Source organism: Mesoplodon densirostris, chromosome 1 (genome assembly GCF_025265405.1).
Source record: "Mesoplodon densirostris isolate mMesDen1 chromosome 1, mMesDen1 primary haplotype, whole genome shotgun sequence".
In the NCBI taxonomy this organism is placed as follows: Eukaryota; Metazoa; Chordata; class Mammalia; order Artiodactyla; family Ziphiidae; genus Mesoplodon; species Mesoplodon densirostris.
Window position 1 is genome coordinate 200,323,317 of NC_082661.1, and position 14,987 is coordinate 200,338,303.

General features: G+C 36.9%; 1 protein-coding gene across 3 annotated transcripts in view; it reads right to left on the reverse strand.

The window, feature by feature from the left end:
* MAPK10 (mitogen-activated protein kinase 10) overlaps nt 1-14,987 on the reverse strand; it is a 189,572-nt gene that overhangs the window by 17,934 nt on the left and 156,651 nt on the right. The gene's annotated exons all lie outside the window — the stretch shown is intronic.

A 14,987-nucleotide genomic window follows, 5' to 3' on the forward strand; every position in this document is an offset into this window, starting at 1 on the left:
AATAGAATGGTATAGCCAAATTTACAGCCGGATTGAAGAAAAACACAAACTGAATTCAGAAAGAAGAGTCAGGGAGCTGCCGGATGATATAGAAAAAAATTGAAAAGGTCTGACTGGGGTAAGGAAGGTAAAAATGGGTAGAAAATATGGATTCAAGAATACTTAATAAATATTAATAAATAAAATTGGTAGAATTTTGTTTTTGATTGAATGTGATCATGGGAAATAAGAATGACTCCCAGATTTCTAAGCTGAATAGCTGGACAATGGCAATACTAGTGGAGCCAACTAAAAATATAGAATGGAAAAAAGGGAAATGAGCCTAAGTGCTATGTTGGCAGAGATGTCTATTTGATAATCAAATATATGATCTGATGTTCACAGGAATGATGTTGGCTAGAGATGTATAGATTTGAGACTATCAGCAAGAGGTGTTTGCTGAAATCATGGCAGTGGATGAAGTCACCCATGGAGAGTATGCAGGTAGGAAGAGTATAGGGCCGAAGTGAACCCCTAACAGACACCAGAGTTTAAAGGTTGACCAGAGGAAGATAAGTCAAAGAAGGAGGATGAGGGGGTGGAGAAAGGAACATTTATAGAAATCATGGAGAATGAGAATATTACAATGTTATAGAAGTGATCAGAGAGTTTCAAAAAGAGGAACTGGAAATTTCTTGGAACTGAAAGAAATAAAGCTTTTGGCTTTCAAGACACCAGAAAGGCATGATAGAAAACATGCTTCTGAAATCCACAAAGGTTTCCAAACCTCAGAATTGCCACCACACTCAGAAAGATCCAGGTCGGCTTTTGGTCGGGAACATCAATATGAGCTAGCACCTAAAACACTGGAACAATATAGAAGAAATATCTTCAATGCTAACATGGATATGGGATATGAATAAAAAAATAAACAAAAAGGAACTGCAAGACAGATTGTGACACTGAAAAAAATGAAAGAAAGGTAGTTATATGCTCTTAGATCTGCTCTCCCAACTATCTTTGAAGGCTTGATAAATGAAGAAAACTCTTCTCCAATTAAGGGAGCCCACTATTTTTTTTTAAATAAATTTATTTATTTATTGCTGTGTTGGGTCTTCATTTCTGTGTGAGGGCTTTCTCTAGTTGTGGCAAGCGGGGGGTCACTCTTCATCGCGGTGCGCGGGCCTCTCACTGTCACGGCCTCTCTTGTTGAGGAGCACAGGCTCCAGATGCGCAGGCTCAGTAGTTGTGGCTCATGGGCCCAGTTGCTCCACGGCATGTGGGATCTTCCCAGACCAGGGCTCGAACTCATGTCCCCTGCATTGGCAGGCAGATTCTCAACCACTGTGCCACCGGGAAGCCCAAGCCCACTATTTTTTAGAGAAGATACTATACGCTAGGCTCTTTATATATATCCTTATAATCCTCAGGTCAGGAAACTAAGATTCAAAGAAATTAAAAAAAAATATATCTTGAAGTCACATAGCTAATTAATGATAGAAATTTGACTAAAAGTTTAATTTAATTTAAAGAATTTAAAGAATAATTCAGAGCAAATAGTAATTGAGTTGAATCTAAAGTAAGGGATAATGAAACAGTATCTAAACAATATTTAAATCAAAATCTTTATAAAACAAGAAATAGAAAAATAAGCAAATAGGGTGACTGTATGTCTAAATTTGCCCAAAACAGTCCCAGTTTGTACTTGCTGTCCTTGCAGTTATTAATAGCCCTCAACTCCTTCACTCTTATAAGTGTTGGGATGATAATTATGTGAGCATCCTATATGGTAATGTTGAAACATGCATATTAGGGATCTAAGTTATAGGGCAATGGGAGGATGGAGAAAACACCTGAATTGCAGCATTTTTCTACCACTGAAGTCTCAATAATTGCAGCTGTATCCTTTCCTGCTCTAAGACATCATGTTAGCATTTACTTCCATTTTCTCCACTTTTAGGAATGTAAAACTCAGATAAAAAATATGGCTCTTGCCAAAAAATACATAAAAGAGTACAGTTCTGGGCCTCCCTGGTGGCGCAGTGGTTAAGAGTCCGCCTACCGATGCAGGGGATACGGGTTCGTGCCCCGGTCTGGGAGGATCCCATATGCCGCGGAGCGGCTGGGCCCGTGAGCCATGGCTGCTGGGCCTGCGCATCCGGAGCCTGTGCTTCGCAACGGGAGAGGCCACAACAGTGAGAGGCCCACATACCGCAAAAAGAAAAAAAAAAAAAAAAGAGTACAGTTCTACATAAGAAAATTGGGATTGAGGAATATGGATTTGGGGGGTATTCTCTTGAGTTCTTACTGCTGGACTTGATTTCTTGATGAAAAGATCTTTTTAATCAGTATCTATTCAAATTCCTAATGGATTCTCCCAAGGTGGAAGTTGCTCTCTCTTGTGATATCATTTTATATCATATATTTAAGTGATACTTCTTTACTCAGTAAAATGTATGAATTTATTCTTTCCTTAATCTTCAAGATAATCCTGTTTTCAACAGCATCATAGAATGTTAGTGGTGGAAAAGAGTTGAGAAATTATCTAGTGCCACCCTTGTTCAATTTGCAAATGAGAATATGAAAACTCAGAGATCATAAGTGATTTGTCCATGGTCATAGAGTTAATTAGTGGCAGACTTAGGGATAAAATGTATGATTTCTTATAAGAAACGATGGAATGAAGGAATTCTTAGGGTTAAAGACGTGCTAAACTGAATAGTTCAACACTCACAAAAGATTTTCATTAATGACAAATTTGAGCCTACCACTCTGATTTCTGCTCCAATTTTCTGTCAGTCTACACATGTAGCTAGACTTGGCAATTATCATCCAAGCAGTCAACACATATTCTGAAATGCTTTTTGTTAAAGTACCTTGGACAACATCAGGACCTCTACCCATATGAAAGAGATGAGAACCAGATATGAAAAATCTAAATTGTACATAGTTGTTCCTTTTATTCATCTTTGAGCCCTGAATTAACATTTTTTCCATATCAGTCATGTTCTGACCATATGATAATCATCAAGATGTTGGTCTTTGTTTTCTGCTTCTTTTATCCTAATTAAGTATACAATATGGTTTTGTTCTACTTTTTCTCTGTGTGTGTTTGCAGTCTTGTTGAAAATGCCAATGAAAGCTTTAAATAGCATTGTCTTTCTGTTTGTACATTCTCTATTAATTCAGCAGCTGGATCAAAGAAAATGATACTATGTCTTATTGAAACACGCTTTGTTTTTTCTTATTAACCTTTGCAATTTGAGGATTGCCAAAAGATGCGTGATTCAACCAAGGCTTCAAGTGAGAAGACTGAATTTTAGTACGAAGTTAAATCACAAAATCTGTTTAAGGAAACGTGCAAAATTCAATTTTAAATTTCCCTGACCCTACATATATAGAATAAGTTTTCCAAAGGTATTTAAAATTTCTGATGAATAGAACGTCTTAAAATTTTAACCTCCTGATTGGAAAATAAACATTTATATAGAATAATTTTTTATATAACACTAAATATGTTTGTTTGCCTCTTTCTTTCTTTCTCTCTTTATTTGGCTAATGACACCATTTAGTACATTCTATTTTTTTCTAAAACTTTATATTCTCTGTAGTACCAAGAACAGTTCGTTATCCACAATGAGGTTCAATGTTCACTTAACAGTCTTACCAACAATCTCCCAAGTTAATAAAAGTATAATAGCAATACACACAATCATCAAAATAATTGACTAAAAATAGTTATTTTTCAGAGTTACAATGTTTCTCTATTTTGTGACCTTACTATGCAGTCAACAATGACTTGGTTTCCAATCACCAAAAATTTAATTTCCTCTAAAAGTAGACAAAGAGAAAATTGTAATACACATCAGTTGATTTTTAAAAATTGCTTACACAGGTTTTAGGAAGTATGTCTGTGCTCTTGAATAGAAATTAAACTACCTAATACTACAGATGAAGCAAATGCCCTTTAAAAGTCTGATGAGTTGAAAGTACTCCACAATAGGGGGATAAAAGGTTAATAAAATCTGTCTCTGGAAACTAATCTGATTAATTCTTCTTCTTTTCTTAAGTTATCTTGCATTGGGTCCCCAAGGAGGGCCCAAGAAGGGGATTCATGTGCAGGTGATCATTCGAAGAAGTGCTCTTGGGGGCATCCTGTAAGCGAGGGAAGGAGGACGGACAGGGAAACATGAATGACACTACAATTAATGACCTTAACGAGAACTGTTTCGGTGCAGAAGTCAGACTGATCTGTGTGAAAGAGGAAGTGTGAGGTAAGAAATATGACTTAATGACAACTTATGAGACTTAGGACTACTTATGAGACTGGGTAACACCACTGAGAAGTATTTTTCAGGGGGTGGTGAAGAACTGAGAAGCTTTGGCAATTTGGATTTGAAGGGGACTGAGGGAGGCACGTAGAATGACTCCTAGGGATTTGTTTCAATCACCTGGGTGGAAAGTAATGCCATGTATTCAAAGGTGTGTTGGGATAGGGTCTTCCCTGGTGGCGCAGTGGTTGAGAGCCCGCCTGCCAATGCAGGGGACATGGGTTCATGCCCGGGTCCGGGAAGATCCCACATGCCGTGGAGCAGCTGGGCCCGTGAGCCATGGCCGCTGAGTCTGAGCGTCCGGAGCCTGTGCTCCGCAACGGGAGAGGTCACAACAGTGAGAGGCCCACATACCGCAAAAAAAAAAAAAAAAGTGTGATGGGGGGAGGAGAAGAAGTCGGTTTTGGGTGACAGGGGATATGTGTCCAGTTCAAAATTCAACATGTTAATTTTGAGATACCAATCTAAATGCTAGTTATTGTTAGATTTATAGATCTGGAACTCAGGACGGCCATATGTAACAATGCATCGATCTGAAAGTCATTTGTAGTAATTAAAATTAAGGGTTGGTCAAAGATACCAAAAATTCCCATGGAAAAAAGAAAATAGGGCTATAGGAGAGGACTCTTGGGATCCCCGATTCTAAGGGAGGAGAAAACAACTCAAACAGCAATGGTGACTGGAGAATAGGAATGTTGTCACCACAGTAATCAATGGGGAATGTATCAGAAAGGAGGACATTTTCAGCCTATTCAAATGGCAAAGATGCACAAGATGCCAATATTCTTTGGACTGGGCCTTAGGAGGGCACTGGTGATCTTAGAGAAAGCAATTTCAAGGTTTGAGAAATGAACTAGAGTAATTGTGAGTAAACAAAGTCTAATTCTTTACAGAAATCTGGCTATAAAGGTGGAAGGTACTTCCACTGCTAATAATGTATTAAAAAAAATAATGACTTTGATTCTTCTTTAAAATGAAGGCAGCTAGAGCATGTTTATCTGTATAATCACCAGTGGAAACCAAAAGATAGGACACACACAGGAAAAAAAGAGACCCACACGCAGAAAAGAAAGACCATATGTGAAAAGCAACTGTATCCTGGGTTTTTCTGGACTTTGTGTAACTGACTCTATTACAGCTTTATCACTTTCATCCTCGACGTCTTCAACATCTTAGTACCATACATACAAAGTTGATTTTCATATATTATCTAATTTAGTCCATATAACAACCCTCCTCTTCTAGGCATACAACTAAAGTACAAAGAAATGAAACAACCTATCAGTAAGTGGCACAGACAACATTTAAACCCAAATCTATCTGAATGTAAAATCCATGTTTTTTGCATTTTTCTACCCAACTATAGCTTATAATATAGTTCATGGTAATTTAACCTGTTGAAATAAGTACATTTAAAAGTCTTCTTAACCAACCAAAGCAACAGAGAACAACAGGGAAAAAAGTCAATGCTGCCTCTAGCTGGAGGAACCCTCACAATGCTATTAATTAGTATTACGGATATAAATTTCAAAGTCCACTCAATAGAAGGGCCAGTGTGTGCACTGTATTGTGATGCTGCCACCTTGTGGTTGGAAAAAAACAAACATTAAGTATGAGTTTATCATTTAAATCAAATTGCTCTCACTCACGGTTTCTCTACTTTGGTTGCATGTTGAAATCATCTGGAAGTTTTAAAAATGCTGATGCCTGAATCCCAACCCCAGAGATTTTTATTTACTCGGCCTGGAGTGAGATCTGGGCATCAGGATATTTTAAAACTCCCCAGGGAATTCTAATGTGCAGCCAAGATTAAGACCTCTGTTCTAACTCCTATACAGTAATCAAAGCAAGTTTTGTCATTTGCCTAAGTATACTTCATGTGTATAGATGAAAGAGAAAATATTCAAGAGAAAGTAAATGATTTCCTCTCAGTCTTCAATGATATCTACTTCTTGGGAGAAAAAAAAATGTTTTGTGAACAGAAATCATCATGTGCTATGGTTTTGAAGAACAGGAACAGAGAGATTTGTGGATTATAATCAAAGTGGACACCAGATTTGTATCTCTTAATCAGATTCAGCCTTTGTCAAAAGAGAGGAGAACTCGGAGTTTCTTGAATAAGTCACAGAACTCCTTACAGGAACAATGGAAAGAGCACAAAACTCAAAGCACCCTTGACTCTGATACTAGGAAGACAAGTGACCTTGGGCAAGTCACTTAATTTGCAATGAGTCTTAATTATATGGAAAAAGTTTCATATGCTGCTTTATTCCAGAGGAAACTAATTTCAAATGTACAACAGGTAATTCAACACACCTCTCTTGAGAACTTGCAATGTGCAAAACATTGTACTATACTTTGTTACATTTGGAAAGCACTAATGTTGTTTGGAGACACCACAGAACTAAGTGACCAGAGGAAATTTTAAAAGCTAGTAATGCAAATTGTAATTATAATGTGAACTGAATGTAATTTAAAAACTTAATTTAATAATGTTCCAATAGCTTAACAAGGAAGTTAAATTCTCTATTTTTCTCTTCTATTCTACAGCTTTCTCAGATATTAGGTCACAAATTTATTAGCTTTATGCTATCAAAAAGTTTAATCATATCTTGAAAATGCAAATTCTCTTTACTGTTCTTTGGAAGTTAAATTTTTCTATGGTTCTTTAGTTGAAAAGGCTGAGTAATTGCACCATCAATCACCCAGTGTCCAAGTCATAAATCTTTATTTTATTCATTTATTTAACATATATTTATTAACCAACTACTATATGCTATGTAATCCTTGAATCCTACCACCCTACACTTTAAATCTGATCATTTATTAGTCATGTTGATTGCTAGCTTCTAAAAGTCTCTTAAATCTTTTGCCCATGTCTATTCTCAGGCCACCATCAGTTCTAACCTATGTTACTACAGATTTATCCCCCTGACTTCCATCTTCCTTTTCTGTACTCCAGTCTCACTTTGCATATAGAGTGATCTTTCAGAAATTCAAATCAGATAATGCTGTTGTTCTGCTTGTTAAGTTTTTTTAATTTTTAATTGAAGTATAGTTGATTTACAATATGATATTAGTTTCAGGTGTACAACATAGTGATTCATAATTTTTATAGATTATACTTCATTTAGAGTTATTATAAAATATTGGCTATATTCCCTGTGCTGTACAATATATCCTTATATTATTTATTGTATATATAGTAGTTTTGAATGGCTTCCTTTCACCTTTAGGATAGAGTGCATGCTCCATCATGTTTTCCTTCCTTACCTGGTCCCTGTTTGCCAGTCCCAATTTCTCCTTAACCCTTCTCCATTGAGTAACCCCCAAAGATCTGCAGCTCTCCCAACCTTCTCTTGACTCTGAGTTTTTTAGCTCTCTCTCTTTTTTAAAAAATTTATTTTACTTATTTATTTTTGGTTGCATTGGGTCTTTGTTGTTGCACGTGGGCTTTCTCTATTTGCGGTGAGTGGGGGCTACTCTTCGTTGCGGGCTTCTCATTGCAGTGGCTTCTCCTGTTGCAGAGCATGGGCTCTAGACACCCGGGCTTCAGGAGTTGTGGCTCGCAGGCTCTAGAGTGCAGGCTCAGTAGTTGTGGCTCACGGGCTTAGTTGTTCCATGGCATGTGGGATCTCCCGGACCAGGCCTCGAATCTGTGTCCCCTGCATTGGCAGGTGGATCCTTAACCACTGTGCCACCAGGAAGCCCAACTCTGAGTTTTTTGCACAACCCTTTCTTCTGCCTTCTTTTCTTCATTTGGATAATTCCTGCTGTATCCTTCATGTTTCTTTTTAGATATTAATCCCTCCAAGGGGCCTTCTCTAATTAACATTACTGAGTTGAGTTTTCTCTATGTGCATCAATAAGCTTAAAATTTGGACGACTTTCACTCAACATTTACTGGTTTTACTTCTCACAAGATTGTGGGGACAAAGTCTTGAGGACAAAGATTGTATCTTCATTCACCAGAGCCTAGCACTGTACATAGCATACAATAAATATTCAACAAGCCTTCTTTGAGAAGATAACATCTGAACAAAGACTTAAATGAAATAAAGGAGGGAACAATGTGGATTTATATCTTTATGATTTAAAAAAAAATCTGCTGTAAGTCTCTTCAGATTTCCCTGGAAATAAAACAAACAGACAAGGGATGCTGCTATTTCTTATCAATACATGTATAACTGGTAGTACACATCTGGACTACAATTTAAATGTTCCGTTACATACCCAGTACTTATATTTCACCAAATCATCTAAGTCAGATTCTGTGTCAAATACCAAAATTCTGTCTACATCTCATTCTCCACTATCAAACAACAACAAAATTTCACCATTTTAGGAAACATAATCATCATGAATCAGGTAACCATTTTGGGTTGGAGGGAGATGGAAGGATCTTGATTCTTCTTTTGCTTCCAACTTCAAATATTGTGCAATAAATTTGGTAAAGATAGCGTTAGAGAACAAGTTGTTTTATTTGAATTACTTAAAGAATCAGTAATTAATGCTCTCTAAGACTGTTGTGAATTACTAGCCACCTATTTTATATTATCTGTTACTGGCATTGAAACCAAATTCTCAACCAAACTGTCAACCACTTATTTTATCTTTTGCGGCAAAGTTGACTTGCGATCAATTAGTTTACGACAAAGATACCAAACAGATGCACTCAGTAGGTAAAGCGGAATTTCTGCTCTCAAGGTACATTAGAGCAGTGGAGTCAGGGAGATAGAGCTAAAAATGGATTATTTCAGCATAATGTGTGATATGATGATGGCATGTGGAAGGTTCTAAAGAAAAAATGTTAACCTAAAACTCTGAGAAGCAACAGATTTTACTGCAAGACTTTCCATGGCAAAAGGCCATATTAGCCTCAGTCATACATTATAGGACAAAAATAAGCTATAAAAGAGCTAGAAAAACGTTCTGAGTGAAAAGTCAACACAGCTAACACAAATATTGCTGAGTCAGCCTGTTAAGACCATGTGCCATTTGCACCTCTGCCCTACAGTCACAAAGCTGAAGCAAAAGGAGCAGGGGTATAAAAAGACCTTCAGCACTCCTATATCAATTACATGACTCAATAACAATTCACCCTAGAGACATTAACCAGAGGAGATCATACTCCTCTTGTTAATGTAAATGAGTAGAGTAGCCCCAGGATAAGAATCCACAATGAATAAAGAAACATAGTTACAGAATTAGAAACTCTACCAAGGAAAACTGATTTACCTATTCTTTACTGCCATTATAGGAATACTATTGTATTTTAACATAAAATTTAGTATTTTTTCTAGTCCAAAATATTTTATTTAAAAATATACATTTTTTTGAATTTTTGAATTACATTTTATTTATTTTTGTATACAGCAGGTTCTTATTACTCATCCATTATATATATATTAACATATACATGTCAATCCCAATCTCCCAATTCATCACACACACACACACCCCCACCACTTTCCCCCCTTGGTGTCCATACATTTGTTCTCTGTGTCTCTATTTCTGCCCTGCAAACCAGTTCATCTGTACCATTTTTCTAGGCTCCACATATATGCGTTAATATACGATATTTGTTTTTCTCTTTCTGACTTACTTCACTCTGTATGACAGTCTCTAGATCCATCCACGTCTCTACAAATGACCCAATTTCCTTCTTTTTTTTTTTTTTTTTTGTGATACGTGGACCTCTCACTATTGTGGCCTCTCCCGTTGCAGAGTACAGGCTCCGGATGCACAGGCTCAGTGGCCATGGCTCACAGGCCTAGCCTCTCCACAGCATGTGGGATCTTCCCAGACCGGGGCATGAACTCGTGTGCCCTGCATCGGCAGGTGGACTCTCAACCACTGCGCCACCAGGGAAGCCCAATTTCCTTTCTTTTTATGGCTGAGTAATATTCCATTGTATACATGTACCACATCTTCTTTATCCATTTGTCTGTCAATGGGCATTTAGGTTGCTTCCATGTCCTGGCTATTGTAAATAGTGCTGCAATGAACATTGGGGTGCATGTGTCTTTTTGAATTATGGTTTTCTCTGGGTATATGCCCAGTAGTGGGATTGCTGGGTCATATGGTAATTCTATTTTTAGATTTTTAGGGAACCTCTGTACTGTTCTCTATAGTGGCTGTATCATTTTACATTCCCACCAACAGTGAAAGAGGGTTTGGCTCTTCGGGGTCTTTTGTGTCTCCACACAAATTTTAAGATTTTTTGTTCTAGTTCTGTAAAAAAACTTGACAGGGATTGCATTGAATCTGTAGATTGCTTTGGGTAGTATAGTCATTTTCACAATGTTGATTCTTCCAATCCAAGAACATTGTACATATCTCTCCAACTGTTTGTATCACCTTTAATTTCTTTCATCAGTGTCTTATAGTTTCTGCATACAGTTCTTTCATCTCCCTAGGTAGGTTTATTCCTAGGTATTTTATTCTTTTTGTTGCAATGGTAAATGGGAGTGTTTCCTTAATTTCTCTTTCAGAATTTTCATCATTAGTGTAAAAATATACACTTTTTAAATTAAGAGTTTCTACTTTTTTTCTCTCCTAGCACTGATCTCTCTGAAAATCTTAGAACATGACATAAAGACTTTGGATCAATGCAATTTTTCAATCAGGTATAAAGTGCTCTGCTAATCTAGTAATTACTGCCCCTTCTACCTACCTACATTCCATACGCTTGGCACATTATATAAGTAAATGTTCATGTACCCCTTTTTTGTGTGTGTGTGGTATGCGGGCCTCTCACTGTTGTGGCCTCTCCCGTTGCGGAGCACAGGCTCTGGACACACAGGCTTAGCGGCCATGGCTCACGGGCCCAGCCGCTCCGTGGCATGTGGGATCTTCCTGGACCAGGGCATGAACCCGTGTCCCCTGCATCGGCAGGCGGACTCGCAGCCACTGTGCCACCAGGGAAGCCCTATGTACCACTTTTATACACAAGATGTTAACCAGAAAAAAAAAAGTAGCAAATATTATTGTAAATTCATTTCTATTCTAAAAATCATGATTACATAAATTATTAAAAGACCCCCTTTGTAAAGAATAATAGAACTTTTTAAAGGTTACTGAGACATAGTTCAATGAGCACTGGCTTAGAACCAAAGATTTTGGCTCTGGACAGTGAAAAAGTCACTTTAAAATTTTGTACAATAGGAATAACAGTACCCCGAAGTAGTGGTAGGGGTTCTTTTGGCTGGGGTAATGCAGAATAGGAACATGGATGGGAAGGTTAAATAAAATAGTCAATACAAAGGTGATTAAAACATTTCCTTAATTCAATTAATTCTTTTGAAAACCTGCAGTGTGCTAGGAACAAGTAGTTACACAGATGATGCAGATGAATGAGACAAAACCCTCGTCCTCAAGTTGTTCTTAGAGTAATAATTTCTAAGGTTATCTGTGGTGGGGACAGACTGCTGAGGGGGTGGGACAGTGATTGTGTAAGGAACAGAATCACCTGAGGATGAAAGTTTATTTCTAATTAATAATTTGCTCACAAGATTCTAACATATCCCACAAATCCCATTAAGAATCATCTCTTATGAAACAGACTCGCAGACTTCAAAAACAAATTTATGGTTACCAAAGGGGAAAAGTGGGGGGAGGGATAAATTAGGAGTTTGGGATTAACATATACTCACTACTATATGTAAAATAGATAATCAACGAGGATCTAATGCACAGCACAGGGAACTCAATATTCTGTAATAACCTATATGGGAAAGAATCTGAAAAAGAATGGATATATGTATATGTATAACTGAATCATTTTGTTGTACATCTGAAACTAATACAACATTGTAAATCAACTATAATATAAAATGAAAATTAAATTTAAAAAAAGAAAGAGAATCTTTTATGTCATATAGATTACAACCATTAGGTCGAACCTATTTCAATTATACTCACAAACTAAAAAGTCCCTCTTTAGTAACATGATGTGTTTTTAAAGTTTATTTGAGCATTTTCACATATAATATCCTATCTCTTAAAACCCTGTTAGGGCATTTCATAGATGAAGATTACTTGTGACAACTATACCACCAAAAACATCTTGGAATCTGTCATTCTTTTTTTCATCTTCACTGCCATTGAAATTCATTTTATCATCTTTTATCTCAACTACTTCACCAGCTTCTTAACTGGTCTTTCTTCTGTCATCACCCCAACCAGTCAGAAAGAGTGGTCTACCTAAAACAGACATCTTTGGTTAATATTCCTACAGTCACTCCTCTGTGCTTCCTGACCTGGTCTCTTCCTTGGTCATGTTGAATTACCTCACACAGTTCCTCATATTAACTGCAAGAAGATGTCTCTTCTCTCCTGGCCTTGGAACACGTTGCCTCCTTTGTTCAGAAGATCCTACTCTGCAACCCCCATTTCATTTGGCTAACTCTTGCCCATCCTTTTCATCCCAGTTAATACTTTTCTTCCTCCTGAAAGTCTCATTTGTCTACTAAAAGATGGGTAATGCGTTATTCTTTTGGCATCTATAGTACCTTGTGCCTCCTTTTCATAGAATTTACCAGAGTGGTTAAAACTTCTCATTTACTTGTCTATCAAACTTACTATATTATAAGCAACTAAATAATAGGAACTAGGTCTTTTCTTATTATAATTAATGAATCCTCAATGGCTATATGTAATTGAAGCTCAATAAAAATTTAGGGAATGAAAGAAGTGAACCCATCCAAGGTAGGATGAGGCCTTGAGTCCCTGTCTAATTGTGGATCCTGAGTGGTTTCCATTGTGCTCTACTGTACCCCTATATGACGATTTTGGTCTCCACACTCTGTAGCTCTTTGTCTTCACCCATTGCCTAGAACCCCTTGGTCTGAGGAAGCTAGGGTGTTTGCCACAATATTATAAATTAACTCATTGTAAGTCAAATATTTTCTTTGTTGCTAAGCCTTCTATTCATGGGGGAGCTACTCATTACTTAAGAACTTCTCTGTGAGTGTATGTGCAAGAATTCTGGCTAGGAATAAACTTTTCTTTGTGATTAAATGGGATTCACAAGGCAATGGAACAGAGAATGTGAGCAAGCCTACTTCAGAAAAAGAAGTGGTGACAGATTGCTGTACCATGATGACAGCATTCTGGTGTATATGTCATGAAACGAAGTCACCAAAAATGCTTTCTGCTGGACTTAGTCCAAAATGACAAACATCTTAGATAAGAAATTTTCATTAAAAGTGCCTGAAGCATAGCTATTTTAACCCTCTCTTCTTTCAGAGGAACATGAAAAGAATTCATTTTTTGAAAAGCACATAAAGATGGAAATCAGATCCTCCCTGGAATTAGAAACTTTGGGGAATTTCTTTTGGTTATCAATTAAAAGCATTTTTCATAAGCAACAAATTCCATTCTTTCACAAGATATTGTGGGCCAATATTCCACAAATGACCCTGTGAGTCCCAAATTAAACCTGTAGCAAGTTATAGAAGTGGTTTTTATCATTCTTACAACTGTCCTGCCATTCAAAAGAACATAATAATTTTATTACAGCATATACTCTGTGAAAGACCATAAACTTTTAATAGACTTATAAAAAGGGAGTGTAACCTTTTCAATATTCTGTCTCATCATTGCATGAATCCATTCTGCCCTCTCCTCACACATAATGGATGCCCCAGGGCCTAAGCAATGGTTCCACACTTGGGAAGAAAATGTTCACATCCAACCTTTTCCCTGAATCTGAAGGTTACCATGATTTAGCACTCAAGAACACTTCCTGGCTTCTATTTTTTCTGATTCTGCAGCTCCTCAAACGTCCAGTCCATAGATTTTTGATCTTAGGACAGTTCTGATGACATGCTGATTTCATGTCTATAGTTTTAATTTAAAAGTCAAAATAAACATCTTTCAGGTTTAATAACTGTTTGTTTTCACATGACCACACATTCATTTTCAGCATCATTAAGGATTGTAATTTCTTATTATTTCCCTTCTATCCTAGAATGTGAAATTTCTCAATTTACCTCCTAACCTTGATAGCATAACCAACTCTAAGCATGACTTCTGAAACAAGATGGTTGATTAACTTGACCCTATGATCCCCCCTGCATAGCGAAAAAATTAGGACTTTTTATGTGTTTTTGCTGTTCATTTGTTTGTTTCATTTTTATGTTGCAATAAACAACAGATAAAGAAACAAAAATCTTTGGAGACAAATACAGCAGAGTAAAATGGGTAGTGCAAAGGAAGTAAGTCCTTAACTAAGAGAAACAAAATGGAAGCAAGATATGAGGAAAGTTGGACCTGTCATTCTCATGAAGTCTGATCTTCATGCAAAACAATGTCATCATAAAGCTATAAAGCCGCCTGCCAACTAAAGACTTGAAAGTTTCATAGCACAAGAAAAGAGCTAGCTACTTGAAAAGTAGACACTGGTATTAATTTCTGTTGCTTGAAGAAATGCCATTTTAACTTGCCTAGAATCACAGAAAACTTTTTCATATTTTCAATAAATTTTAAAAATCGTAATGAAAATTGGAAGCATAGTGCTTGGTATTTACCTGTCCCTTCTCCTTATATCCCTTACCTAAAAAAAGGAGAACCTTTATAAATGAAAGGGTCTTTCTATACAAATAAAAAATTACCTCAAGGGAATAACCTGAGATTTTCTAAGAAGTGCATTAAGTCTTTTGGTTATGTCTATGA